Genomic DNA, 27,471 nt, shown 5'->3' on the forward strand with positions numbered 1-27,471 from the left:
CCACTTGCACTATCTCCATCTCTGTCAAAATAAATAAATAAACTTAAAAAAAGGAGAAGAAAGTTCTGTGTTCTCATCAAATGTGTTAGCAACCTGTATCAGTTTCCTATTGCTACTATATAACAAATTACCATGAACTAATTGACTTAAAACAACACATGTTTATTATCTTACAACTCTGTAGGTCAAAAATCTGAGATGGATCTCACTGGGCTAAAATCAAAGTATCAGCAGGGCTGTATTCTTGCTGAAGACTTGGGAAGGATCTGTTTCCATGACTCTTCCATTTCCAGAGGCTGCCTGCATTTCATGGCTCATGACCCCCTTCCATGTTCAAAGTCAGAAATGGCTGGTCATTCTTTCTTACATCACACCACTCTGACACTGATTCTTCTTCTGCCTTCCTCTTCCACTTTCAGGATCCTTATGATTCCATTCAGCCCACCTGGATAATCCAGAATAATCTTCTTTCTTGAGGCCAGCTGATTGGCAACCTTAATTCTATCTGCCACCTTAATTCCCTTTTACCACCCAACATATTCACAGATCCCAGGGATTAAGATGTGGACATTTTGGGGAGGACGTTCCTCTGCCTCCCACACAACACAATCCCCATATACAGTTTTGGAGATCTGGTTCTTGAGGCCATGCATAGTGGGGTCACTGCCTCAGTCTGGGTCCTGTCAGAAAAGAAATGACACATTTAGAAGCAGTGATCGGGTGCACCTGGGTGGCTCAGTCAGTTAAACATGTGACTTCAGCTCAGGTCATGATCTCACAGTTCGTGAGTTCGAGCCCTGCATCCGGCTGTGTGCTGACAGCTAGGAGCCTGGAGCCTGCTTCTAATTCTGTCTATCCCTCTCTCTCTGCCACTCTCCCACTCATGCTCTGTCTCTCTCTCTCTCAAAAATAAATAAACACTAAAAAATTAAAAAAAAACAAAAGCCAAATTGGAAATATTTAATAAAGAGGCAATTTACAAAGATGTGGGCAGGGTTAAAGGAAATCAACAAGGGATAATAAAGCTCCCTAAAGACAATAATAACAGAAAAGGGCAAGCATTGGAGGAAGCAGTTATCAAAATCAGGTAAGGGCAGTGGCCTTCGGTAGACAAGCACAGCCAGTGCCAAATCATGGCCCAGGAGGGAAGGAGCCAGGGGAAGGAACACCCTAATCTCTCTTTGCTTTCACCCTTTGATCTCCTCCTAGAACTGCCCATTGGCTAACCCTGCCCAATCCAGAAGACAAGGGAGCAAGGCTGATGTGGCCAATAAAAGTCAGTATCTCAGGACACAAAGCAGGTGGAGAAAGGTAAATAATTTGTCTGTAGCGACAGACTCTACACACATATTATTTAGTTACATACATAATTCTTACTGAAGGAGAAATGGAATCTTCCACCTAGCAGGGCATTTGTATTTTAAAATAGCCAGTTTAGCCCAAATTAATCTACAGGTAGAATTTATGGGGAACTATTTTTGAGCTGCAAGGCCTAAAAGAAGTTATATGTATGAAATTACACTATAGGATGTATATATTATATAATTAATAAAAATAAAGAGGTACCGTATATACACATATACACAGAACTATATGGACCAGGGAGGATCTCACTGGGTCACAGTGATGACAGCACTGATCCAAAGGGTTTAGCCATGAAGGAATCATAATTTCCTATCATTTCATCAGGATTTTATGAGTAAACATAGTGGTGATCACCATCGCTTCCTGGACAAAATGTTAGTCTGCCAGGGCGTGTAGGTTATACATCGCTTTTCATCTTGCCAGTGGTTACCTAGACGCCATTTTTCCAGTAACTACTATGAAGATATAGGTCCAAAGAGTAGGGAAAGCAAAGAAACCATTATTTGTGTGTCAGTCACTCACATGCCATGTTCATGAAAAAATTACAAAGCAAACAAATAAAAGCCACCAGCTTGGCTAAATACAGGCTCAGGGGAAAGAGTTTCCTTCACCATGGAGAAGTTTCTAGTGAAAGAGAGAGACACAGTTATAGAGGAAAGTGCATTTTAGCAAATGGGAAAACCTTCCAAGGAAAACTCAATGCAGAAGAAATTCTTTTTCCTTCCTCAAAACACAGAGGGCTCTAAATTCCTACCTCTGAAATGTCTGGAAGGAAAGGACCTCACAGAGAGCAGTTGCTCTCTTTTTCAAAGTGAAGCTCAGGCAGAACTGCACTTCCAAGGCTCTGCATTACATTTGTCTATAGAATAGTTTCATAGGTAAAGAAATAGTGAGAGCATTGAGACATACAGCGACTGAAGTCTGGGTAATTGAGGTCAAGGTAATCTTCTTCACTTGATTTTTTTTAAAAAGGTTAAAAACAATACATGCCTCTTATTCTGAAACCAGATGCCAAATTTAAGCAGTACAGAATAATATAAAGTGAAAAGCAAAATTTTCCTTTTCTTTCTCTCTTTCCTTTCCTCCTTCTTTCCCTTTCTCCCCTCACGTTCGTGTGTGTGTGTGTGTCTGTGTCTGTGTGTGTGTGTCTTTGTCGCTCACAGCCTGGGTGTGTGTATCCATCTATCTTTCTCCAGCCACTTCCACACAGATTTTGAGGGACAGCTAGCAGTCTGTCAAACACATTTTAGCAAAGAAGGAATTTACAGAAGCCTATTGGGTAGCTCACGAGATTATCAGGAGGGCTTGAGAACCAGGAACAGAAAAGCAGGAAAACACCCAAGGTTTCCCAGGCAGCTGTGGGCACATCCAACTTCATGCCCTGGTAATGGCCCGTGAAGCTGATGCTACTGCCAGTGCCACGCCTGGATACCTGTTACAAAAATATGTCTGAAAGTGCCCTCACTGGACACTGAACTCCTCTCGTTACATTTTCTACTCCTCTACTGTTGTACAAATAGTCACTGCTCTTTCTGCATCTTCACATCACAACCTTCCTATCTGCAGTCTTGGGTAAAAGAGTTGGATTGACGAGACTCCATCTGACTGGCTGAATCACAGTTTCCAGAGCGTAAGGATAGAGGATGTTTGGTTACTAGGGTGGGTGGCAGGATGGTGTCACTGCCAAGAGTCACACAACAGAAATCTCAAATTGGAAGGAAGTTTGGATGCTGAGCAGTTCAAGACAGACAAACACCTGTTACACACACCCTCCTTTTAGCGGACAAGTTGTCAAGACATCCAGCTCAAATCTTCCCCAGGTAGCAACCCTAAGAGAGAGAACATCTCTCTTACAATATTCATGGATTAAACTCAGGAAATATTCTGACTCTGTTTGGGTGCTCATTCCTGCACCAGTCACTGAAGTCCTTGGAGTAGAATATTTTGATTGGCTCAGCCTGGACAAGCATGCCCACATTTGTGACTGGGAGTAGCTAGGCACCACAATTGAAAACCATTCATAGCCCAGGGGGTGAGCAGAAGATGGTTGTTGCAAAGAAGATACACTGAAGATAGAAACATAATGTACATTTTAGGAGGTCTCATGGTGATTTGGTCCATAATTTGACTCTCATTTCTTTTTGTTAAAAGCTTTTATTTATTTATTTATTTACTTACTTACTTATTTACTTATTTGGTTACTTACTTACTTATTTATTAGAGAGATGGCAGGAATGAGGAAGAGGGGCAGAAAGAGAGGGCAAGAGAATCTTAAGCAGGATCCACACCCAGCACAGAGCCCAGTGTGGGGCTCAATCTTAGGATAGAGAGATCATGACCTGAGCTGAAAGCAAGAGTCCAACACATAACCGATTTCACCACCCCAGGCACCTTTCTCATTTCTTTTTTTTTTTTTTAATTCAGTTATTATACTTTCCTCTCTCAGTCATCTGAATATCATCACAAAATCTCAGATGCTGTCATTAATGGATCTCAGATTTCATTAGGTAGCTCTTTAAAATGATAGATAAGACTTGAGCCATGATAGAACAGCTGGTGTGGAATTAACCCTCCTTCCATAAACAACTAAAACTGTACAAAACGTATAAGACAACTGTTGTCAAGTACTGAGCAACAGGCAGCACAAGTCTATAGTCCTTGAGACCAGGAAAAGCTCACAAGGTGATCCCTATGGTTGGCATCTCTCTCTGTGTGGAGACAACTTCAGAGTTTGGAGATGCTGAACAAGTTAGGATCTTTAAGACAAAGCAAGACACTAAGTATGCAGGAGTTACACAGGAGTTAGGCTCAAAAGTCTTGACCTTGGCTAAGGATTAGGCCTTGCATGTTTTGGGTAAGAGCATGCTAGATTTACCAGAGAGTGGCTTCTATGAAAGTGGGAGAAAGGGATCTTAGAGATAAAGCTGGGAAATGTTAGTGTGCCAGCCCAGCCAGAGAGTAAAGGCCTCGTTAACACCCTGGGTATCCAGCCAGCACACCAGAAACACCATGTTTAACAGTAAGGATCATGATGTAGCAAGGCCTACAACAGACTCAGTAACAAGACCTAAAAGCGAGGCTTCTGATTGGTAGAGCCATCAGAGTTTGGAAGCTGACTCTACCCAGATTATAGAGTCTTAGAAAACACCAGCACTTCCCACGTATTTGCCATAACAAAGCATAAAACAAGTCTACATAGATTTTAGATGCTCAGCAAACAATTGGATTATCTCTTGGAACAAAAATCAACACTCTTCAGAGGAAGATTATAGAAAGTAAAAATTGACTACAAGATGGTCCAAATATTTGATTTGCAAACAAAAACTTAATGCAGCCATCATAAATATTTTTAAAGATTTAAAATACAATATCATCTCAGTGAGCTATCAGATAGGGAATCTCAACAGAGGAGTGAAAACTATTTTTTAAAAAACATAAGGGGCACCTGAGTGGCTCAGTTGGTTAAGTGTCTGATTTCGGCTCAGGTCATGATCTCATGGTTCGTGGATTCAAGCCCCGTGTCGGGCTCTGTGCTGACAGCTCGCTCACAGCCTGGAGCCTGCTTCCGATTATGTATCTCCCTCTCTCTCTGAGCCTCCCCTGCTCACACTGCCTCTCTCTCTCTCTCAGAAATAAATAAAACATTTAAAAAATTAAAAAATAAAAAATAAAAAACATAAGAATTCTAGAACTACAATGCACAACAATTTAAATGAAAAGTTGACTGGAAAGGATTCATACCTGAATGGAGATGACAGAAGAAATAAACAGTGAACTTGAAGATCGAGTAATATAAATGATCAATTAATAATATTAACTACAAATATTTCTAAAAATGATATCTCAGAGGTGTGTAGGATAATAGAAAACAGTCTGAGATATATGTAATTCAAATGCCAGAAAGAAAAGAAAGTGAATAAGGTACATAAAAATATTTTGTAAAGTAATGGTTCACACTTTCCTAGATTTGGTGATTAGCTGACTTACAGATCCCATAGGCATAGTCCATTCCCATCAGGATTCTGATTACTAAGCAGGTAAAGAAAACCACATGTAGACACATGTGATGCGGAGACACATCATAGTCCAACTACTGGGTCTGATCTGTGAAAAGGTGAATCTAATGAATAGTGTCAGATGATAGACCAGTGCTTCCGTGGGTCTGGGAGTGGAGGGAGAAGGATGACTGGAAAGAACCATCAGAGAACTTTTGGAATGATGTTCTATGCATTGACCATGAGGGTGGCTGATGGCTGTGTTTGTCAAAACTCATCACGCTGTATTCTTAAAGTGTGTACATCTTCTTGTATGCAGATTATTTCTAACTGAAGTTGGCTTAAAAAACTAGAGGTAATAATCAAGATAACACTTCAATCTAATTTCTTTTCTGTCTTATTTTCATGCCTTTAGTCTATTTTTAGTCAGAGAATTCTGATTTTTGTTCCTTCCTGCAAAAGAATAAACTGGCCCACAAGTGAAAATGTTAAACACAAATGACAATGTTATTTGCCTTTCCCTCCATCTAATAACAGACCTCTGCTCATCAAATTCACTTACACAAAATAACCCCAACTACAGGGGCGCCCGAGGGGCTCAGTCAGTTAATTGTCCTACTCTTGGTTTCTACTCAGGTCATGCTCTCGTGGTTGCTGAGTTTGAGCCCCACATAGGGCTCTGTGCTGACAGTGTGGAGCCTGCTTGGGATTCTCTGTCTATCCGTCTCTCTCTTTCTCTCAAAATAAATAAATACACTTAGGGGCGCCTGGGTGGCTTAGTCGGTTAAGCGTCCAACTTTCGCTTAGGTCATGATCTCGCGGTTCCTGGGTTCGAGCCCCGCATCGGGCTCTGTGCTGACTGCCAGCTCAGAGCCTGGAGCCTGTTTCAGAGTCTGTGACTCCCTCTGTCTTTGACCCTCCCCTGCTCACGCTGTCTCTCTCTCTCTCTCTCCTAGAAATAAATTAAAAAAATATTTAAAAAAATAAATAAAAATAAAAAAGAAGAAAAAACAAACAAATAAATAAATAAATACACTTAAAGAAAAAACCGAACTACACATCTTCTGCCACTCAATATTTAATCTCTTTTATAAAAATGTTTTAATATTTGTTTTTGAAGGAGAGAGAGACAGAGCATGAGTGGGGGAGGGGCAGAGAGAGCGACCCACAGAAGCTGAAGCAGGCTCCCGGCTCTGAGCTGTCAGCACAGAGCCCAACATGGGGCTAGAACTCATGAGCCGTAAGATCATGACCTGAGCTAAAGTCAGATGCTTAACTGACTGAGCCGCCCAGGCGCCCCAATATTTAATCTCTTAATAAAATGGCACTGTTTCTGCATCTATCCATTGACTATTACATTTTATTGTTACTATATGTTAAAATGCAGATTACATAAACTTCTACTTTTTAAATATTCATACACTATAAATGAATATGAAAGTGCTGTTAAAACCAACATGTTGTGTTTATAATTTGCCATTTAGTTTCTTGCTTAATTATTTAAAAAATTAAAACTTCAATATTTTGGAAGTGATGCAAAATTTCAACTTATGTTTTAAAAGTGTGCTGAGAATTTTATCCAATACAGACAGATTTTAGGTTTCTATGGGAATAAAATGCTTTAAATTACTTAGCAGACATGATTGTTTGGAATTAGTCCTTCCCTTCCAAAGAAATGCTTTAGTTGTAGATGAAGACAGATTCTGGTTGAGGTTTTGTGATATAAAATTAATGAGTTGCAAAATGCTAGAAAAAGGCAGAAGAGATATAGTCTCAGTGAACAAAACAATAGGTGAAACAAAATCTGTGAAGTTATTTTGGTCAGTTTTACTACATACATTTAAAAAATATTTTTTAACTTTATTTATTTATTTTGAGAGAGAGAGAAAGAGAGAGAGAGAGAGACAGGGTGAGTGGGGTAGGGGCAGAGAGAGGGAGAGACAGAATCCCAAGCAGGCTCCACANTCATGATCTCACGGTCTGTGAGTTCGAGCATTGGGCTCTGTGTTGACAGCTCAGAGCTTGGAGCTTGTTTCAGATTCTATGTCTCCCTCTCTCTCTGCCTCTTCCCCCGCTCATGCTCTGTGTCTCTTGCTCTCAAAAATAAATTAAGAAAGAAAATGTAAACAGAGAAGAATAGTATATTTGATAAAGTATCACTGAGGAAAAGAGCTTTTAGATTAATGAATACACAGCGGGACAATGAAGAGAAACTCAAACCACAAGCTTACCATAGACCAGAGGGTCTTTTTCAGTCTAGAATTTGGAACTGGCACAAAGACTTTCCATCCTGGTTCCATTGCTTAATACCTATTTGATCCCCCTAAGGCTCAGTTTTATGTTTGAAAAACAGCTCTAATGATGGTCCTTGCCTTCGAGGATCATTGTGAAAATTAAATGAGATAATATATGCAAATTTCCTAACATGGGACATGCCACATAGGCACATCCCTCAACAGCAGACTAAAAGAGAATGACCAGTATCTGTCTCATAGATTAAATCTTGGTAGCGGGTGTGGTAAAGGATTCTCTTTCTGACTCTTACAAACCTGCAAAAGCCAAGTTTATGGAAAGGACATCTGTCGTTGTGCTAGTCATGCTTCAAGTGGCCCAAGCGCCCCAGAGGGCAGCTTATACTCTAGATGTTCTGGGATCCAACCATTTATGCTGTAGAGGGTGTTGGAAGCAAGGTGACCTACTGAATAACAGAGAAGGTGTTCTTATGTAGAACATAGCAAATAGCAGCATGTGCCATGATGATGATGTTAGCACTGACAGCCATTTCCCTAACCAAGTTGACACTGACCCAAAAATGAGATTAAAATCTATAAATTTTTTTCCTGAGGTCTGAAAAGCCTGAAGAGAGAACTAAATAAGAAATAAGTTTGAGACCTGGATGATGTCCAGGTCAGTGGCTATAGGATATTCTTCTAATTGTTTTGTCACTACAAATTGAATGCCCACAATATGCCAATGTTTGCGCATTTTGATTTAGGACATGAAATAAGAATTTGATTATGGCAGGTGGTTCAAAATGGCGACCCCTTAAGAGTCAAAACTTGTGTCTCCTTAAGAAATGTGCCAGTTTATTATTCATTCTGGAATATTGCTGGAGGGGGTTGGGGAAGGTGAGATAGAGGGACAGACTGAGAGGAAGAAGCAGACATAGGAGCTACATAACCTGCCCCACCGAAGGGACAAAAAACCTAAAGGGGTTAAAATCTACATGATATAATATTCCTATGGCAACCACTATTGCCTTAGATAATACAAGATTTAAGGGTTTCAGTTTTTATCAAAATAATGATTGTGTGTGGTAAAAATCAAATAATAAAGAATTCACAAAACTTGATATTTCTCCAGCCACCTCTTGATATATTGCCATCTCTTTGCATTGTTTCTCTTTTTAATTCTTTATCTAGTGATTTCCACAAGTGTAGTTACTATAATTATAACTCTGTAGTCTTATTATTATTTATACTTATGATCAATTAATGCATAAGAAATGAAAATTTACCTCCCATTAACCTCTCCTTTTCCATCCTCTTTCCAATATTTAGTATTCAGATTATTTTTAATTCTTCCATTAGTCACTTGTGCAATATGAATTAATCATTTGTTTCCATTGATTTTCTACTGAGTCATTCCAATTGGGAAAATGGCCTTACCCTTCCTTTCCATATTGTCCCCACCCCCACTGCCATCTATCAGCTCTGTTATTATTTTACATTGTCATATATTTATTCATACTTACATTTTGTCCTAAAATTTCACCAAAATTCCTGCTTTGTTTGTGGATTGACTCTGAAATTTAAAAATGAATAAACAGTATTTGCATTAGTATAACAATGGAAAGATTGTCTACTGCTTGGCAAAGCAGTTATATGAGGGTTAGTTTTCACTTTCTATAGGTTTCATAGTGCCAGGGTTGAGCCACTTTAAAGAAGCTCTTTCTTTCTTTTTTTTTTTAATGTTTTTTTTTTTTTTTATTTCTAGGAGAGAGAGAGAGAGACAGCGTGAGCAGGGGAGGGTCAGAGAGAGAGGGAGTCACAGACTGAAACAGGCTCCAGGCTCTGAGCTGGCAGTCAGCACAGAGCCCGACGCGGGGCCCAAACCCACCAACCGCAAGATCATGACCCAAGCGAAAGTTGGACGCTTAACCGACTAAGCCACCCGGGGCGCCCCTAAAGAAGCTCTTTCTAGCATCAAAGCCAAAGAGATTTCCCTTTTTCCATTATGTCATTTGCCTAAATTGACGCCACATTTTGGATTCCATCTTATTGCACAACACTTCTTATAGTCTTTTGTTTTTCTTAGAGTTGTTTTTGCCCTCTCTTATTTGATAAGAGGTTGGCATTTCAGCCTTTTATTAATATTCTCAATTAATGTCATTTTTAATCACATATTTTATTCCACAGAGATTTCCCTCCTGGTCCCATCTGGCCTCTTGCTCCAGTGAGGACTGGGGTCCTTGCTGCTACAAACATCACCCTGAAAATCCCCATCATTGTTTTAACTTGTTTGGATAGACTGTTTCTTGAATCCTATGTCTTCCATCTTCTTTTTTTTTTTTTTTCCTTTTTAAGTTTTATTTATTTGAGGGACAGAGTGAGTGTCCGTGGGAGGCACAGAAAGAGACAGAGAGAAGGAGAGAAAGAATCCTAAGCAGGCTCCACACTGTGAGCACAGAGCTGGATGCGGGGCTCAAACTCACAAACTGTGAGATCATGACCTGAGCTGAAACCAGGGGTCGAAGGCTCAACTGACTGAGGCGCCCTTCCTTTTATTTTTATCCCAATTACCTGGAGTACATCCTTTAGTAACTAAGACAAATTGTTTGCAAATTACATTTTCTGAGTGCTTTCATGCTGAAATCTTGTTTCATTATTGGCCAGAGTTTGGGGATATAAATAATTTTCTTTAACATCTTTAAAGCACTATATCTTTTGTTTTCTAACCTCCAGACTTACTCTGTAGAAGTCTTATGGCGTTCGGATTCCTGTTCCCTTGCACGTGAACTGTTGTATCTCTCTGAAAGCTTTGGGGGAATATTCTCTTTTGAGTGTTCGGGGATTTTATGAAGATGTATCCAGGTGGAGGTCATTTTGTAATCCATTGTGGGGAAGGCTCTACCTCGTTTTCAGTTCTAGGAATTTCTCTTTGTAATATAATTTCCTTTCTTATCTCCCTCTTTTTTTTCTGAAGCTTTAATTAATAAAATAATGGCTTTCCTGTATTACTGTTTGAATGCCTCCTTTTAAAATTGTACATATTTTATATTTTCAATCTCTTTGACCTGTTCTGCCTTTCAGGAGGTGTTCTCAACTTTAATTTTCAATCTTTCCATTGAATGTCTAGTTTCAGTCATCACTCAGCCACCGGGAGCTCTTTATTCTTCTCCGATTGTTCCAGTTTGGAGCCCACGGATGGCAGCTATGGAGGTACACCCATCAGATCTCCCTCCGGGTAGAACCTGCTAGAAGTGTTAAGGTTGACTGAGCGCCTACAGGTGCAGTACCTCTGGGATCCACTGCACCATCCACCGGAGCCTTCACTCACTGGAAGCTCCCAGGCGATGACTGAGCTTGGTGGGGACCCCAGAGCATTTCTGCCAGTAACCCAGGGGGCTGGCTGAGACGTTCTCAGATGGCCCTGTAGTCTGAAGCTCTTCTCCTCTCCTTTGAAAGCTGTTAGACCTGCATCACAGACTAAAGGCTCCTCTTCCTGTCCCCTCTCCCCTTTATCTTTCATGGGCAGTAACCCCCAATACATCTCTCCTACTTGTTACTTTATCTTGGCTTTTGCTTCCCAGAAGACTAGAACTGACAGAGCATCCCATCCTTTCTTTACGAATCTACAATCTTCTGTCACCTCTTTTAACATCTTTTGCTTGTTCTTTCAACACCCAACACATGTAACAGGATGCATTTTGCCTGATATAGTGACCTGGTAAGGTCAAATCACATTGCAGTAAAACTGAAATGAATTAGGGGGAAAAATGGCATCAACACATCAAAAAAAGGAATGAGGGAAGCTAGATGCAGCTACCCCGCCCCCCATGTTTTCAGAGGAGGCAAAATTTTTAATAATTCTAATAGTTGAAATAACATAGCAATAGTATATGAAAGTATGGTCCTGTTCCATCTGCTCCTACACAAAAATTTCAGACTTTGCGGCAAGATGTGCTCCTACCTCATTCAAATAATCAATGTCAGGGGTCATGCAGGGCCTTGAACTTCTAGTTATCTTCAGACTCGTCCAGACTTGTCTTGCTACTGCATTTTTGGATTGTTGAAGGCGGAGGCCATCTCTTCTCTTCAGTGCCTGATAATAGTAACAGTAAGAGCAGGTGCTGATTACTGTATGCTCATTGTACCAGCTGAGCTGGTAAACACTTTATATGCATTGTTTTATTTAATCCATGCAAACAATCCAGTTTTACAGATGGAAACACTGAATCTCCACGAGGCTGTGAAAGTGGCCCGTGTCCCCAGCTTAGGAGGTTAGGAGGAGACACACATCTGCCTGCCCCAGAATTGACGTTCTCAGTCACACCCATAAACTGCCTCTACCTATGCATGACACATACAGAAGCCATAGTAGCTTAAGCTACATATAAAATAGGTTATATAAACCTCATTTTAAAAATGTGTTTTGAAGTTTTATTTATTTTTGAGAGAGAGACAGAGTGTGAGCGGGGAGGGGTAGAGAGAGACACACACAGAATCTGAAGCAGGTTCCAGGCTCTGAGCTGTCAGCACAGAGCCCGATGCAGGGCTCAAACATAGAGACCGCCAGGTCGTGACCTGAGCTGAAGTCGGTCGCTTAACCAATTGAGCCACCAAGGCGCCCCAAAAACCTCATTTAATGTCATGTGATACGTATTCTATACTTGTGATGGGAAATGAATGTGCAGAGCCAAGGAAGTTGTATACAGTTTGAAACACACTGTTTGTCAATATCTAATCTTATGTCATTTGAAATTCCCTGACCCTTTGGAGCTCTAATAAAAAGTAGCTTTTTAATCTTTGAAATACAAATGCTGGTCAGGAGACAGAACCTTTTTTTTACTTTTCCCTCTTCTGTTGTTTAGGGCCTCTGTGGGAGGGATGGTAATGTTAACATATGCATGCTTGCTCTCTTAGAGAAAACCATCTCTTTATTTACCTGAGCTTCTCCTCATGCCCCTGGAGAAGTAATTAAACCAAATCATTGACCTCTTCTGGAGTAGCTTATGAGCCATTTTTTGTTAAGTGAAAGAAAGTGTTTGGAAAAAGAAACTGCCATTGGTCCAGAATCAGAAGAAGTAAGTTTATACAGAAAATATGCACAGGAGATTTGGTGGCATCTTTTGTGGTCTCTTTTTTCCCTAATATTCAGAAACATGAACTTTTATAACAACAAATGCCGTCCCTTTTGTTCTTGGAATCCCTTTGTGCATTGCACGTAGCTCACGAGGGATTGCACATCGTGAAAATTACAACTTTGTATGTTTATTATAGGTTTATTCTAAGGTTAGGATTTGCCCACGATTTGAATATGTGACTCCCCTCCCTCTCCTGAGAAGAGTATAGGTGTTTGGAGGCAAAATTCCATTTGCTTTTCCTCCTCATCTTTTCTAGTCACCAGTCCATATGGCCATAACCTGTGTATTCACTTCCCTTAACTCATCCCTTCAGGAATTACCAGAGATTAGTAATCATAATCCCAGAGTATAAGGTGGCAATCCCAATCGTTAGAACTGAGCTGTGACATGGACAAGGGACTTGCATAAGAAAGATGTCTGGAAATTAAGGCTGGCTAGTTCCTAGGTACTGTTTCAGTTGATGGCCAATCTAAGAGTCTATGGAAAGCATGATGAGCTGATGCTCTTCTGACTCCAGTTGCTAATGCTTAGCTTGTCTGTTTGAAAGTGTCATGTCCCCTGACCCAGAGCCCATTGAGGTACTTGCTTTTCTCAACCCTGACTTAATGCAAGCAAGACTTTAAAGTTTTAAAACATTTTGTAGAGTGCCTGGGTGGCTCAGTGGGTTAAGCGTCTGACTTCGGCTCAGGTCACGATCTCCTGGTTCATGGGTTCAAGCCCCACTTCAAGCTCTGTGCTGACAGCTCAGAGCCTGGAGCCTGCTTCTGATTCTGTGTCTCCCTCTCTGTCTCCCCCTCCCCCACTCTGTTTCTGTCTCTCTCTCAAAAATAAATAATACATTTTAAAACATTTTTTAAACTTTTTTTTGAAAGATGGAATTGATCTGAAGGATGAGGAGACAGTTGCTTAGTGATCTGAAGTTCGTTCATTCTACAAATATTTATCAAGTAGTTACTGCTTTAAATGTCTGTACTGGATGCCAGTAATATGATGGAATAAGACAGACATCACTAATAAGGTCACTACCATCATGGAGTAATGGCAGACAGATCATCATTTAAATACACATGAATTAGGATTATTGTAGATCATACAAAGGCAAGATCTAGAAAGCTATGAGGAGATCTACAGGATGAGCAAGAGAGGGAAGCAATACCACTTAGGCGAGACAAGGAAATCTTCTTTGAGAAGTTGGCACTTAGGCTGACGTGAGCTGGAGTTAGCCAGGGGAAGAGTGTGGGACAAGCAGTCCAGCCTGAGTGAAAGCGCAGAGGTGAGAATGAACCAGAAAGTCGGTGTGAGTTCAGGGCAGAGTCTGAAGTTCTTCTGGGGTCCCAGAATCTCTGAAGAGTAGAGACTTCTATGACCACAGAGAGCTCAACCTGTTACGGAACACCTGCAATTCACACAATACTGGACATGCAGTAAATGAGCAGCCGTTTGTCAAAGTGCCATAAGCATAGACAGCTCAACACAGTGGAGAAACATGAGTTCCCTCCTACAGACACACCTGCATTCCTACCAAATGAGGTCCATACAAGAGTATTCATGGCAACATTGTCCTAGCAAAACACTAAAAGCAACCCAGTGTCTCTCAGTAAGAGACTGGTCAAGATAGCACCATACAATGGAATAGTAATGCCTCTGAGAAAAGAATGATAAGTTTCTCTCCTCAAATGAAAACATCTCCAACATATAATATTAAGTGAAAAAGTAAGATCCAGAAAAATGTGTGCCCAGTGCTACCACTTATAATTAAAAAGGAGAAAAAGGTAAAGAATAGTCAAGAGAATGGGAAGACATACCACAGACAGGGAGAAAATATTTGCAAAAGATATATTTGATAGAGGACTGTTATCCAATATATATATAGAACTTTAAAAACTCAACAATAAGAAAATGAGCAATCCAATTAAAAAATGGGCAAAAGATCTGAACAAACACATCACTGATACAGATATGTTAAGTGCCAAGGAAGCATATGAAAAGATTTTCAATATCATACGTCATTAGGGAATTGCAAATTTAAACAATAATTAACAGGGTCATATAACAAATTAGAATGCTTAAAATACAAGAAGTAGATTTCCACAAAAAAAATTGCAACAAGAGTTTGTCGTAAGCATCATATATTTTAGATGAGGTATGCTGTGAATGTATTTCCAGTAAGAATCCTGTCCCTTTGCTGTTTTCCTTTGGCATCTAACTACTTAAAAAATAAATAAGTAAATTAAACAATAGCCAGATACCACTACACATCTGTTAGAATGGCCAAAATCCAAACCTTTGACAGTACCTGATGCTGATAAGATGTAGAGCAACCGAACTGTCATTCATTGTTGGTCAGAATGGAAAATGGAACAGCTACTTTGGAAGAAATTTTGTCAATTTCTTATAAAACGAAATACATTCTTACCATATATGTCATCCAGCAATTTCCTTCCTTGGCATTTACTCAAATGAGCTGAAAACTTACATCCACACAAAAACCTGCACACAATGCTTATAACAACTTCATTCTTAATTGCCCAAACCTGGAGGTAACCAAGGTATGAATGGCTAAATAAACTGTGGTCTATCTAGACAATAGAATATGATTCAGCACTTAAAATAAATGAGCTGTCAAGCCATGAAAAGACATGGAAGAAACTTGAATGCATATTACTAAGTGAAAGAAGCCAATCTCAAAAGGCTGCATCCTGTATGATCCTAACTATATAATATCCTAGAAAAGGGGAATCTATGGAAACAGTAAGAATATCAGGGGTTGGGGGAAGGGAGAAATGACTAGGCAGAGCACAGGGAATTTGGGGGGCAGTGAAACTATTATGTGTGGTATTATTGTAATGGTCACCATGTCATTATAAATTCATCCAAACCCATAGAACGTTCAACACCAAGAGTGAACCCTAACATCAACTATGGCTGGTAACTTTGATTATCAACTTTGGTTGATAATGATGTGTCAATGTTGGTCCATCAGTTGTAACAAATGTACCACAGCGGTGGGGGGTGTTGACAATGGAAAAGGCTGTGCATATGGGGAACAGGCAGTGTATGGGAACTCTCTGTACTCTCTAAAGTCTATTTTTGGGACACCCAAGTGGCTCGGTGGGTTAAGCACCTGACTCTTGAAGGGTACTCCAGAATCGCACAACCCATGCTTTGTGACATCGAGTCCCACATTGGGCTCCACACTGTCAGCGCAGAACCTGCTTGGGATTCTCTCTGTCTCTCTGTCTCTCTGTCTCTCTCTCAAAATAAATAAAATAAAGTTAAATAAAGTTAAATAAATAAACCTCAAAGAAATAAAAGAAAATAAAGTTTATTTTTTAAAAAAGCAAAGCAAAAATAAAGAATATATTTGATTTGGTTGTATGTGCATAAGAAATTCTTGAAGGGTATACTACTCCAAAAAGCTTATACTGTTTCCAAAACTCAGTGCCTGTGTTTCCTCATGTGCAAAGTGGGGCTAATAATAGTTCCTACCTCACAGGAGTATTTTGAGAATTAAGTGAAGTAATTACATGTGAAGCCATTAAATCAGTGTTTACCACATAGTAAGTGTTCAATAAATGGTGATAATCAATATGAGGCTGCTGTCTAGAAATATATAATTTTTCAAATGGGCATGTGTGGCTTTCTCTAGTGATTGGAATTATTGGTAGGATTATGGATGATTTGTATTTTCTTTCCTGTGCTTAACAATGTTTCGCAAATATTCTATGAAAACCTTGCAGGTGTATTGAGAAAATCAGCAAGGTTTTTTTGTAAGTGGCAAGAACACTTAACATGAGATCTACCCTTTTAACAAAATCTTAAAGGCACAGTACAGTATTGTTAACTATAGGCATCATGATGTACAATGGATCCCTTAATAATCTTACATGGCTGAAACTTTATGTGCATTGAGTAGCAATTACCCTTTCTTACTTCTCCCCCACCAACTTTGGCAGCCACCATTCTACTCTTTGTTTCTACATGTTTGACGATTTTAGATATAGTTTTTGTCCTTCTGTGATTGGTTTATTTCACTTACCATAATGTCCTCGTTGTTGCAAATGAGCAGAATCTCCTTCATTTTTAAGGCCGAATAATATTCTTTTGTGTGTGTATATATACCACATTTTCTTTGTGCATTCATCTGTTGGTGGGACGCTTAGATTGCTTCCATATCTTGGCTATTGAGAATAATGCTCCAGTGAATATGGGAATGCAAATATCTCTTTAGATCCTGATTTCAATTCTTATGGATAAATACTCAGAAATGGAATTCCTGGATCATATGCTATTGCTCTTTTAATTTTTTTAGGGACATCTGTGTTTTCCACAGTGGCTGCACCATTTCATATTCCCACCAACAATGTACAAAGGTTCCCTTTTCTCTGCATCCTCATAAACTTGCTATCTTTGGCTTTTTTAAATAATAGTCACTCTGATGAGGTATCGGATGATATCTCACTGAAGTATGGATTTACATTTCCCTGAAGATTAATGTGTTAAACATGTTTCACTTACCTATTGGCCATTTATGTCTTCTTTGGAAAAATGTCTATTTGAGTCCTTTGCTCATTTTAAAATCATGTTATTTGTTTCCTGCTTTTAAATCAAAGAAATTCCTTATATATTTCGGATGTTAACCTCTTATCAGATATCTGGCTTGCAAATATTTCCTCCCACTCCATAGATTGTCTTTTTACTGTGTTATACTGTTTGTTCTGCTGTGCAGAAACTTTTTAGTTTCACTTAGTTCCACTTGTTTGTTTTTGCTTTCATTGTCTGTGCTTTCGGCATCATATCCAAGAAATCATCGCCAAGACCGATGTCTTAAAGTTTTCCTGTGTTTTCTTCCAGGAGTTCCATTCTTATATTTAAGTCTTTAATCCATGTTGTGTGGTGTTCAAGAAGTTCTATTTCAAACTAAACTAAAAACTATCCATTTTCAGTCTTAAACACTGCCCAATGGGTTTTGCCTTCACCTCCGTCTTGCTTCTGGCCCTTTGGGATAGCCTAACTCACTCACTTACTAGCTTCTGCCTCTCTAGCTTCTGAGATAATTACCCCTCCAAGCCACACCTTTGTTCTTGGTTCACTGTAGTTCCATATAAGTCTCACTCCTGGCTTTAGGATTCTAACTTCAGCCCTGCCTCTGACCTTTAGGACTAATGTTTGCATTTGTTTACCATTTGAACTTTGTACTTAAACATGGATATGAATCCCACCCTTGCTTTGTCCCCAGGAAACTACCCCTAACAAAATACACTTGGCTATCACTTGGCTATCAACTCTGGATATATGGATAGCCCCTAAACTGGGGAAAGGATGGCAGGGAGGAAATTAAGATAATTCACATTTTGTGCAGTAGATATCTTTATTGGCACGATAAAAGAGGCGGCATTTGGGCATGGTTTTCAACCAAAGAAGTATCGAATTTATAAAAGAGCCATTTGATTTTCTAATGTGACATGATAAACATGTCTTCTTGTAAAAGCATTTTACAGAAAAACAAAATGGCACCACACTAGGCTGACAGTGAAGACAATTCTGGGAATAACTGCTGGAACTGTTTCATGCAGCATTCGAGGATTGCGTGATTTGAAAAAGAAGAAGAATGATAAGAAATAAGCTATCCAAGAGTGTATAGATGAACGAGCCATACACTGATGTCTGGAGTTTGAAGGAAAGAAGGGCAGTGGGAAAGCATTTCCAGCCTAAAGTGAACATTGGATTTGACAGCCGGAGGGAACTTATCCTGATGACGATGAGTTCCTGCCCAAGATCTCTGCATTCAGGGCATCCTCAACAATTTCCAAGAGGCAAGGAAAACGAGGTGTCATTACTGGATTTTATGTGAATTATCAACGGGCAAGATGTGTACATTAGCACATGCCTAACATTCGAAATAATCCCCTCTACACTGACATAGGAAGGAGGAAAAAAAAAAAACAATGGAAAACCAAAAGTGACTATTTTACTGGCTCAAAAACATTAGTAGCCTGATATTTCTAGCTACCAGCATGAAAATGTCTACTTTTGTATTCCTCAGGATGATTTTTGTGCTTGTAGAACCTTCTAGAGAATGCTTAATTTTAAACTGATAATCTAATTTTCTTGTTCTACAGGCATATTTCCCCAGGTAAATATGTAAACCCAGACATTATGAAAACAAAAATGTATTTTCTACTTCTCTCTCCTCCTCCTCCCCCTTTGTCACTTCTAGAAAAAGTAGCAATTATTAAGTGTATTTAATGTAGAGAACCATGATCAAGAGAATGCAAAGTCACATAAATTCAATTTTGACACTCAGCTAATCACAGCAATAAAAAACAGTTCCAAAGGACTCTGTAAATGGCCCTACATGACACTTCTATGTGGACTCGGTAGTTGATTTTGCTTTATGACTGTGTCCTAGGGGCCCTCCATAAAAAAAGCAGCAAATAAAAAGCCACAAAAGAGAAGAGAAAAGGAAATAATATTTACCAAGTGCTTGTTGTATATCAGCCTGGTGCCAGATGCATTATAGGCCCTCACTCTTTTATTCTTTTCAGGGCCCTTTGAGAAACTCACTGGTGTCCCAATGATGATGAAGATGAGGATGAGCATGGTCACAACAATGACCATGGTCGTGCTGGTGATGATGTCTTCAGTTATGGAGATTTTCTATGCTCCAGCCTTTATACTATCTTCCCTCAACTACTATTCATTCATTTACTGAATGCCCACTCTGTGTGCCAGGAACTATTCTAGGCACTCGGGACATATTAATGTACAAAGCACACACAAACCCTGGCCCCTGTGAAACCATATTTGGGGGTGAGAGTGGCACTGGACAATACACACACACATAGGGAAGTAGAGAATATGTTAGAAAGGGATAAGTGCTTTGGAAAAATAATAGATCAGAGCACAGCAGATCAGGACTGTGGGTATGAGGGTCAGGTTGCAATTTTAAATCCGGTGATGATCGTAGTAGGCCTCACTGAGAAGGTGGCATCTGACGCAGCTGAAGATATTGGCCATATGGGTCTTGGAGAAGAAGCTCCACGCAGAAGGAACAGCTGATGAAAAGGCCATAAGAAAATGGGTCCTTGGAGTGTTCGTTGGAAAATGGAGGCCAGGACTGAGTAGAGAACAGTCATGGGGACCAGATCCTACAGGGCCTTGCAGGTCAATGGAAGGAGATTACTCTGAGTGAAATAGTAAATCATTGCACAGATTTGAACAGACAGGTGACATGGTCTAATGTACATTTTTAAAGAATCCCTACGATTGTTGCGTTGATAATAACACTCTACCTCACAATCGTTCTCTGAGGTTTCTGGAAATTCCATTTTACAAACCAGAAGCTGAAGGGTGGAAAAATCAAGTAAACTTTAAGTGAATAGCAGAGCCAGGAATTAAGCCCAAACCAAGCGTTGTCTGACTTCCAAGCCTGGGATCATTTTCTGAACCCCTTGAAAGAAGAACTTCAGCTCAAGTTCACCGTGACTAAAATACAGATTTCAGGTATAGGAAGAAGCAGAATGTTCTGTCTGCCTTGGTTGAAAAAGGCCAAAATAAAACAAAACAAGAACAAAACCCCAAAATACAAGGTCCTGAAATGACTACTGAGTTTCCATGTTTGTTGTCACCAGGGGGTGAGGCAAAAACTCACCCCTTAAGTAGCTTGCAGCTTAAAAAGGGAGATTGAATGCAATAAAGTAATATAGGAGTCACTTAGTAAGAATGTATAAGCCGCAGTGGGGGCCAAGGAAACAGTGGTCGTCTGTAAGAGGGAGTGAGTTGTGGTGTGGCTCCTTGTAGCCGGAAAATCCTTTCTACTATCTAGTGTTTCGTGTTGCCTAGTGGCTCACTGGCTCTCAGTTTGGTTCAAATGGCTTGAAAGAAAAGTTCTGTGTTTCTCTTGAGGTACTTTCTGGGTAAAAGGCAGAGTTTCTCATTTGAAGTTTCCTCTCTGAGTGTTGCCACTGACTTCCCTTCTGCAATTTCAGTCTGTTGGATTCTGTCTGGACACATTGCAGATGGTCAGAAATCCTGAAAACCGAAGGGAACAGAAGGCTGTCTGTGCTTTTTGATGTCCGTGAACTGCTTCATGTTGAATGTGTGTGTGTGCACGCGCAGGCACACGCTCATACAGCTGAGATTCCTAGAAAGCCTGCCAGACCGTGAACCCCATCCCTGGGCCTCCCCAACAGAACGTTTTTGTTTAAGAAGCTTAGTCAGTATCAAGTCACCGTGTAGGAACTTTATCTGTTGGATAAAGCATGCATGTTACCTTTCCAGTTTTCCCCAGCTACTGCATTTCCATCCTACTGCCTTGGCAGTTCTCTAGACCTGATCCTCCCAAGGCATCTTGTCAACCATTGGAAAGGCAGTGCCACGAAATGGAAACAGGATGGCCCGTGAGCCTATACTAGGCAGAATTCCCAATTCTGCAGTTTATTCAGCTCTGTGACACTGAGAAACCCATGTACCCTCCTTGTCTGTGGCTCAGACATAAAAGTACCCACTTCATAGGGTTGCATTAAATCAGAAAACCCACCCAAGGAGCCACCCACTCATTTCAATTGTTCGGGGCGCCTGGGTGGCTCAGTCAGTTGAGCGTCCGACTCTTGGTTTCGGCTCAGAAATCTTGATTTCTCTTGATTTCTTTTGGTCATGGGATTGAGCCCCACATCGGGCTTGGCACTGGATATGGAGTCTGCTTAGGATTCTCTCTCTTCCTCTCCCTCTGTCCTACTCACACACAATCAATCTCTCTCTCTCTCTCTCTCTCTCTCACTGAAGAAAACAAAACAAATAAATTGCTCATTGAATGCTAACTAGTTATAGGACTATTTCAGTGACATTATCTTCTCATGCATAAATGTGCAGCAGTTCTGTGCACCCGGGCATGGCTTTGACCAACAATAATGGCCACTTGTCCCTTTGAGGAGGAGCTGCAGAGGGCTAGCTCCTGGCTTTCCTTACCACCCTGCTGGAAGGGAGAGGACAGAAGGCTGGAGAATCACAGCCCCTCGCTGAGATTTCACCTTGGCTGCTGCCATCAGTAGCCTCACCCCAGGGATTAGAGAAATATTTTGTGTTCCCAGAACCTTGCTCTGGGCACCATCCCAAGAGAGCTCGGTGTTTAGAATGCTGTGTCCTCAGCGGTCTGGTTTAGACTTTATGAAGCAAGAGAAACTGCAGAAGACAGGAGCCTTCCTCAGAGTGCTTCCAGGGAGGCAATGAAGAAATAATGGTCACAATATCGTCAAGAAGCACTGATTGGATATGTCTTCTCTCCAAGGCAGTTTTACTGGGTGCCCAAATCATCCAATTCTTGGAGTCAGCTCAGCCGCCATTTACTCCTTGCTCCACTCCGTGGTCATAGTTGCTTAATATCCATCCCGTGACCCTTTGACATAAGACAACAGGGACAGGTATTGGCTCTAAATGTCAGAGAAGGCCACTCCCTGGAAGTCAGCTACGGGCTCATGGGCTTTCAGATAAAGCAGAATCCAAACTCCTCAGCGGAACCCACACGTTCCACACAGGGAGTGCTTTACTGTGATCCTGGGACTCAGCCAGGAGAGCAGAATTGTGGCACCCAGAGATGAGGGCAAGGGCCTTTCTGGGGCACACATCCATTCTGCAAATGTGCACGGACTGTCCCCGCAGGCAAACCTTGCAGGCTGTAGCTCCCAGCCTGGGGCGGGGAGTGGGGGGCGGGGTGCAGAAGGCAGCAGTTGAGACCGGTCAGCAGGTCCAAGACAATGGGATACATGCAGGGACAGAAAGTAATGTTCAAAATGCTCAGGGAGCACTGTGGTGGTGGCACATCATCCTCTCCAGAGGAACGCAGCCTGATGGGATCTAGGAAATTAACAGATCCCCCAATTATTTAAAAATTTCTGAGTTGTAAACTCATACAAGGGCAAGGCTTAAGCATCTTTGATTTGCTCTGTGTCATATCTGCCATGGAATGGAAAACCTGTGTACACTGAATACAGGGGAGCCGCTGTAATAATAAAGCAAGAGGCATTTGCTAGAATCAAGGGCCGGGAGGGCAGGAGAGGGCTGCCCTAAGTGTGGACTCGTTGGCTCGGTGCTGATGAGAAATTAAGACATCTCACTGCTTTCTAGAATAATTTTCAGCCATCTCCATAGGTGATTCAGGCTAAATCAATTCAACCTTAGGCTTCAATCTGTCTGTCCACCGAGTTGGAGTTTGCAGCCTACTCTCCCTTACAGAAGCCAGTAGTCTCAGAAAGGTGCTTTGTGTTTCCAGAAAGAAAGCTGTTTTGAACATCTGAGGCTTTATCTCTTGCACAACATGACTCAATAAGGGCAACGTTGCACTCGGGGCAGAAAACCAGACCAGACACACGTGAGAGGGAAACGTGTGTTCAAGCACGTCGGAAATAGACCAGAGGGTCATTGTCAGAAATAACCTCTGGGGCTGGGTGGTAGTGGAATGCATAGCTAGAATGTAGAAACACCAGAGCAATCTTCTCTTTATACTCAGATAAAATCGGCCCCTCTGGGGTCATGTGTCTAATTCCAGGAGCTTCAGCTGAGAAGGGCAATGGATTTTGGACGGGCTTCAGAGGAAAGTTGTCAAGATGATTGAAGGGCTGGAAAAGAATACCTGTGAGGGGAAGTTAAAGGAGATATGTCTGGCACCAACTAGCTATGTGACTTTACACAAGTCACCTCAACTCTGGGGAGCTCGGTTCCCTGGTATGTAAAATGAGGACGGAGACCTGGCTGAGCCCTCAGGTCCTCTCAGGTCTCACAGTATTTTTATAATCCAGAAGAAGAAGAAGCTAGGCAGTAACTGTGTCATTCATTTTAATTATATGCCTATCTGTTATGAATCTCTGCCTTTCTTAAGGGAGACAGAATAAGAGAAAAAAAGGCTGAGACTGAAGATTAAGATATTTTGCTGAAGCAAAAGGAATGTGCTAGAAAGCTTTTCCCAAGCAGAGCAGAATTCAGAAAAATAAATGAAGCAAACCTTTAAAGTTTTGGTTCAGAATGATATTTCAGGTCTCTATCTTCATAAATGTTAAGCCCACCTTCCCAGCAGGAGCCCTTTCCCCCTCACCCCACCCGTGCTGGCCTATAAACTTATTTCTTCCATCGGGATCAGATGAGATGGGAATGATCATTTCTCTGCTCCTGAAGAGATACCAGTAATCTGTCCCTACTTGCACTGGCCACAGTCACCCTAGGGCAGGACACCCATGTAAAAAGTCGGAGGGGAGAAGTTCTTACCAAAAAGCTCCCCCTCCCTGCAATGGTGCTCCCTCAGAGGCTCCCTGCCAGCTGCTGTCAGCAGGTCTCAGAAAAGCTCCAAAGGCTGACTTGCCCCTGAGGTTACTAGCCTCAGTTTTACCCCTCAACCGTCACCGACCCCCCCATCTCTCCATCCTGCACCTTTTCCCTGCAGGAGCCACTGATTGGGAGCAAGAACAGGGCACACTTGGAACAATCAGAGATAATCACTGGAAAAGGGACTCTCGAGCCTGCAGCTCCCATTCATCACCGCCTGGGTGTGAGTGACTCAGCCTGGTTTAGGGGCACAGCGCCGTGTCGCATGGAGTGTGCGAGCCCAGGAAGAGCTGTGCAGATTTCCCCTGTAGGCAAGGCTAACACCCTAGGTCCCAGTGTCCACCTTCCAGGGGTGCTATAGGTCAGAACCGGCTCTCCACCCTGGCTGCACTTTGCAGCTGGGGAGCTTTTTAAAAAATACTGATGTCCAGGGGCGCCTGGGTGGCTCAGTGGGTTAAGCGTCTGACTTCGGCTCAGGTCACGATCTCACAGTTTGTGAGTTTGAGCCTCACGTCGGCCTCTATGCTGACAGCTCAGAGTCTGGAGCCTGTTTTGGATTCTGTGTCTCCCTCTCTCTCTGTCCCTCCCCACCTAGTGCTCTATCTCTCTGTTTCTAAAAAATAAATAAACCTTAAAAAAAGAAAGAAAAAAGAAGTTTATGCTTTAAAAAACATACTGATGTTCAGGCCCCATCTGAGATGAATCACATCAGGATCTCTGGGATTTCAGGAAGAATTTCCTTACACTGCAGGCTGTACCATGAACAGTCTTCCAGTAGCATATCAACTTAAGCATATGCTTCCAGTAGCAAATCAGCTTAAAACGTACAAAATATCAGAAGAATCACAAGGGAATAGAAAAGCTCTAGCTTATAATACCATGTCCCTAACACAGGTAACACTCCTTAAAAAGCCATCTTCTTGTCGAGGTGATGTGCTTGTTCATGCCTGTGATAAGCACGCTTTCAGGCAACATCCTTTCATTAGCCTTGATTATCTGACATAACCGAGGAACATCTGCCCTCAGTGAGTCGTCTGCAAAAAAATTGTTTGCAGATCGGTCTTAACATTCACTTAGCCCACTAGCTGCCTGGATGGGATTTGGGTAATTTATTCAGAACCTAGAAAGTTAGTAGCGCTCAATCAATTTCCATATCCATAGGGGCTACTGGCTGTAATATAGATTTACAGAATTTCATTTCCAGCTACAGTTTTCCTACCTCATCTGTCAGACAAAGGGCCCACATTTGTATTCTCACCACAGGATGTTTTCACCTTGTCCTTAGATGCATCGTTAAATAGTTTAGGATAAATTGCAACAGGGATAAACAGCAATCTCTTGTTTTATGGAAACAAGAAATTTTATGGAAATTTCAGAGTTGGAGTCTTTTTTTTTTTTTAATTTCTAGGAGAGAGAGAGACAGCGTGAGCAGGGGAGGGTTAGAGAGAGAGGGAGTCACAGACTGAAACAGGCTCCAGGCTCTGAGCTGGCAGCACAGAGCCCGACGCGGGGCTCGAACCCACGAACCGCAAGATCATGACCTAAGCGAAAGTCGGACGCTTAACGGACTAAGCCACCCAGGCGCCCCTAGAGTTGGAGTCTTTACTTCCACTTATACCTGAGTTGTTGCTGTTGTTGTTGTTGCTGCTGCTGCTGCTGTTGTTCAACATTCCTTTCCTGTTCTCCTGGTAGGTGCTGGATGATGGATGGGGCAGGAGTCTAATCTATCAAAGCATCGTGCTGGCATGTGGATTGCAAAACCTATTATGCCATTCATCAGTCCCCACACAGAATCCCTGTTTCTCAGCTCTATTCATCTTCCCTCAAGCTTCTATCTCAACCTGGAGGCTCCATTCATAACCACCCTCTTTGCCTCATCAGATCCTGGTCATTCTTCAAGGAACCTCTTTCAGAAGGTTCTGAAATTGGTATCTGATTGGTATCCTGATAATATTTACTGTTCCTCCCTGTGACCACACCTACCACTAAGTCTGGACTCCCTGAGGACAGAAATTGTGCTCAATTGCCTCTGAATTCACAGAACTTATCAGGTTATAGACACTTGATAAGTTTTTATCAACACTTAATATATAATTGCCCAACCATCATCCAATAATATTATGTTTTGAGAAAGAGTATTTCTTTGTATTCCCTAAAGAAAAAAGCAAATCACTCTCCTTTGCTACGGAAGTTCCCAAGCCAGCATGCTGGGTCCTCTTGACTCCCTGCCCTTCCAATAATGAGTCTTTTCTTCTGGGATCCCCTGTGGTTAGTTCCAACTCTACATGTGACCCCCTGCTATCCTAGGGAACCTCCTTACCTCCCTCTTCCAAGGCAATATTGGCCTCCTCGGCCACTTGCCTTCTGGTAGTCCCTCTCACCTCCAACCAATTCTGCAGTCTGCTTCCACACTGATGTCCATAAAGAGAAGGGCTTGCTTTTTCCTTGCACTTGTTCAAGAGCCTATAGTGGTTCCTTATTAGTGTTTCTTTTTTCCCCCTAAAACCCTTCTTTTACTCACTGTCTGACCTCCTCTCAACGATTTATCCTAATTCTATTTGCTACTCTCCTTGCTCCACCCAGCTAACACAGATTGTCCACTCCAGTTCAGTGAGTTGTTTCCTTTCCTATGCCACCAACATACCCACAGCCCTCCCACCCAACTCTCTCCAGCTGCACGGCTCTGTGAGCTTCCTTGATCAGCAGACAATGCCTTCACCACCATTGTGTGCCTCGTATCCTAACTATCATCAAGGCTCATGTCAATATCATCTCTCCAGAATGTCTAATCCCATCGCTCCTGTCCCCACTTATCTCTTCTTTCCCTGGTTTTCTTTTACCATGATGGTACCATGATGGCTCAGTATTCCCTAAACATCGCATATGTTTTAATATCTTTTCCCCAACTTGGCTGTAAGCTCCTGAGACAACGTATAATATTTCGTTTGTACTTCTCACTTTGCCTATCATTGTGCATCCAACAAACTTGTTGATACTCAGCTCATAAGAAGAGGATATCTTACTCACTGCGAGTGATAGGAATATCATGAGATGCTGGATTGAAAAGGTAGAAAACGCCAAGAAACAAGCTCTGGATTCATCTAGGAAAGATAAAATCAGTCCATGCAAAAGGGTCGTGTGTACTTTTATTTTGGTTAGAATTAAGATACTTATTAGAACACTTACTTTGGTGGTGCTAATAATGATATTCATAGTAAACCAAATGTTTAATTAATGAATGCCAAACATGTAATTAATGAATATATACTCTGTGCCAGCTCCAGGATGGAGAAGTTCAAAAGATTTCAAAAGTGAATAAACTCTAAGCAGATAATAACAACACCAGGTTCTTATTATAATAGTGGTAAATTTTTAAAATATGTTCTGGCTTGTGGAAGGAGTCATAGAATCAGAGCCTTGATTCAGGAT

At 41.3% G+C, this 27,471-nt stretch overlaps 1 long non-coding RNA gene across 4 annotated transcripts; it reads right to left on the minus strand.

Annotated features, from left to right (window-relative positions):
• Positions 1 to 171: 171 nt before the first annotated feature.
• On the minus strand, positions 172 to 26,510 carry LOC144230806 (uncharacterized). 4 transcript variants are annotated; one of them, XR_013334880.1, is made up of 5 exons: positions 26,424 to 26,510; positions 25,661 to 25,766; positions 11,553 to 11,684; positions 9,115 to 9,164; positions 172 to 680 (listed from the first exon to the last, which is right to left on the minus strand). It is a non-coding gene; the product is annotated as an uncharacterized LOC144230806 (long non-coding RNA). The 4 variants fall into 4 exon arrangements; XR_013334879.1 differs by having other exon boundaries at positions 25,661 to 25,782; XR_013334878.1 differs by having other exon boundaries at positions 25,661 to 25,782; positions 26,363 to 26,510.
• Between the last annotated feature and the right edge of the window lie 961 nt (positions 26,511 to 27,471).

This window comes from Crocuta crocuta, unplaced genomic scaffold, assembly GCF_008692635.1.
Source record: "Crocuta crocuta isolate KB4526 unplaced genomic scaffold, BGI_CrCroc_1.0 scaffold3, whole genome shotgun sequence".
Classification (NCBI taxonomy): Eukaryota; Metazoa; Chordata; class Mammalia; order Carnivora; family Hyaenidae; genus Crocuta; species Crocuta crocuta.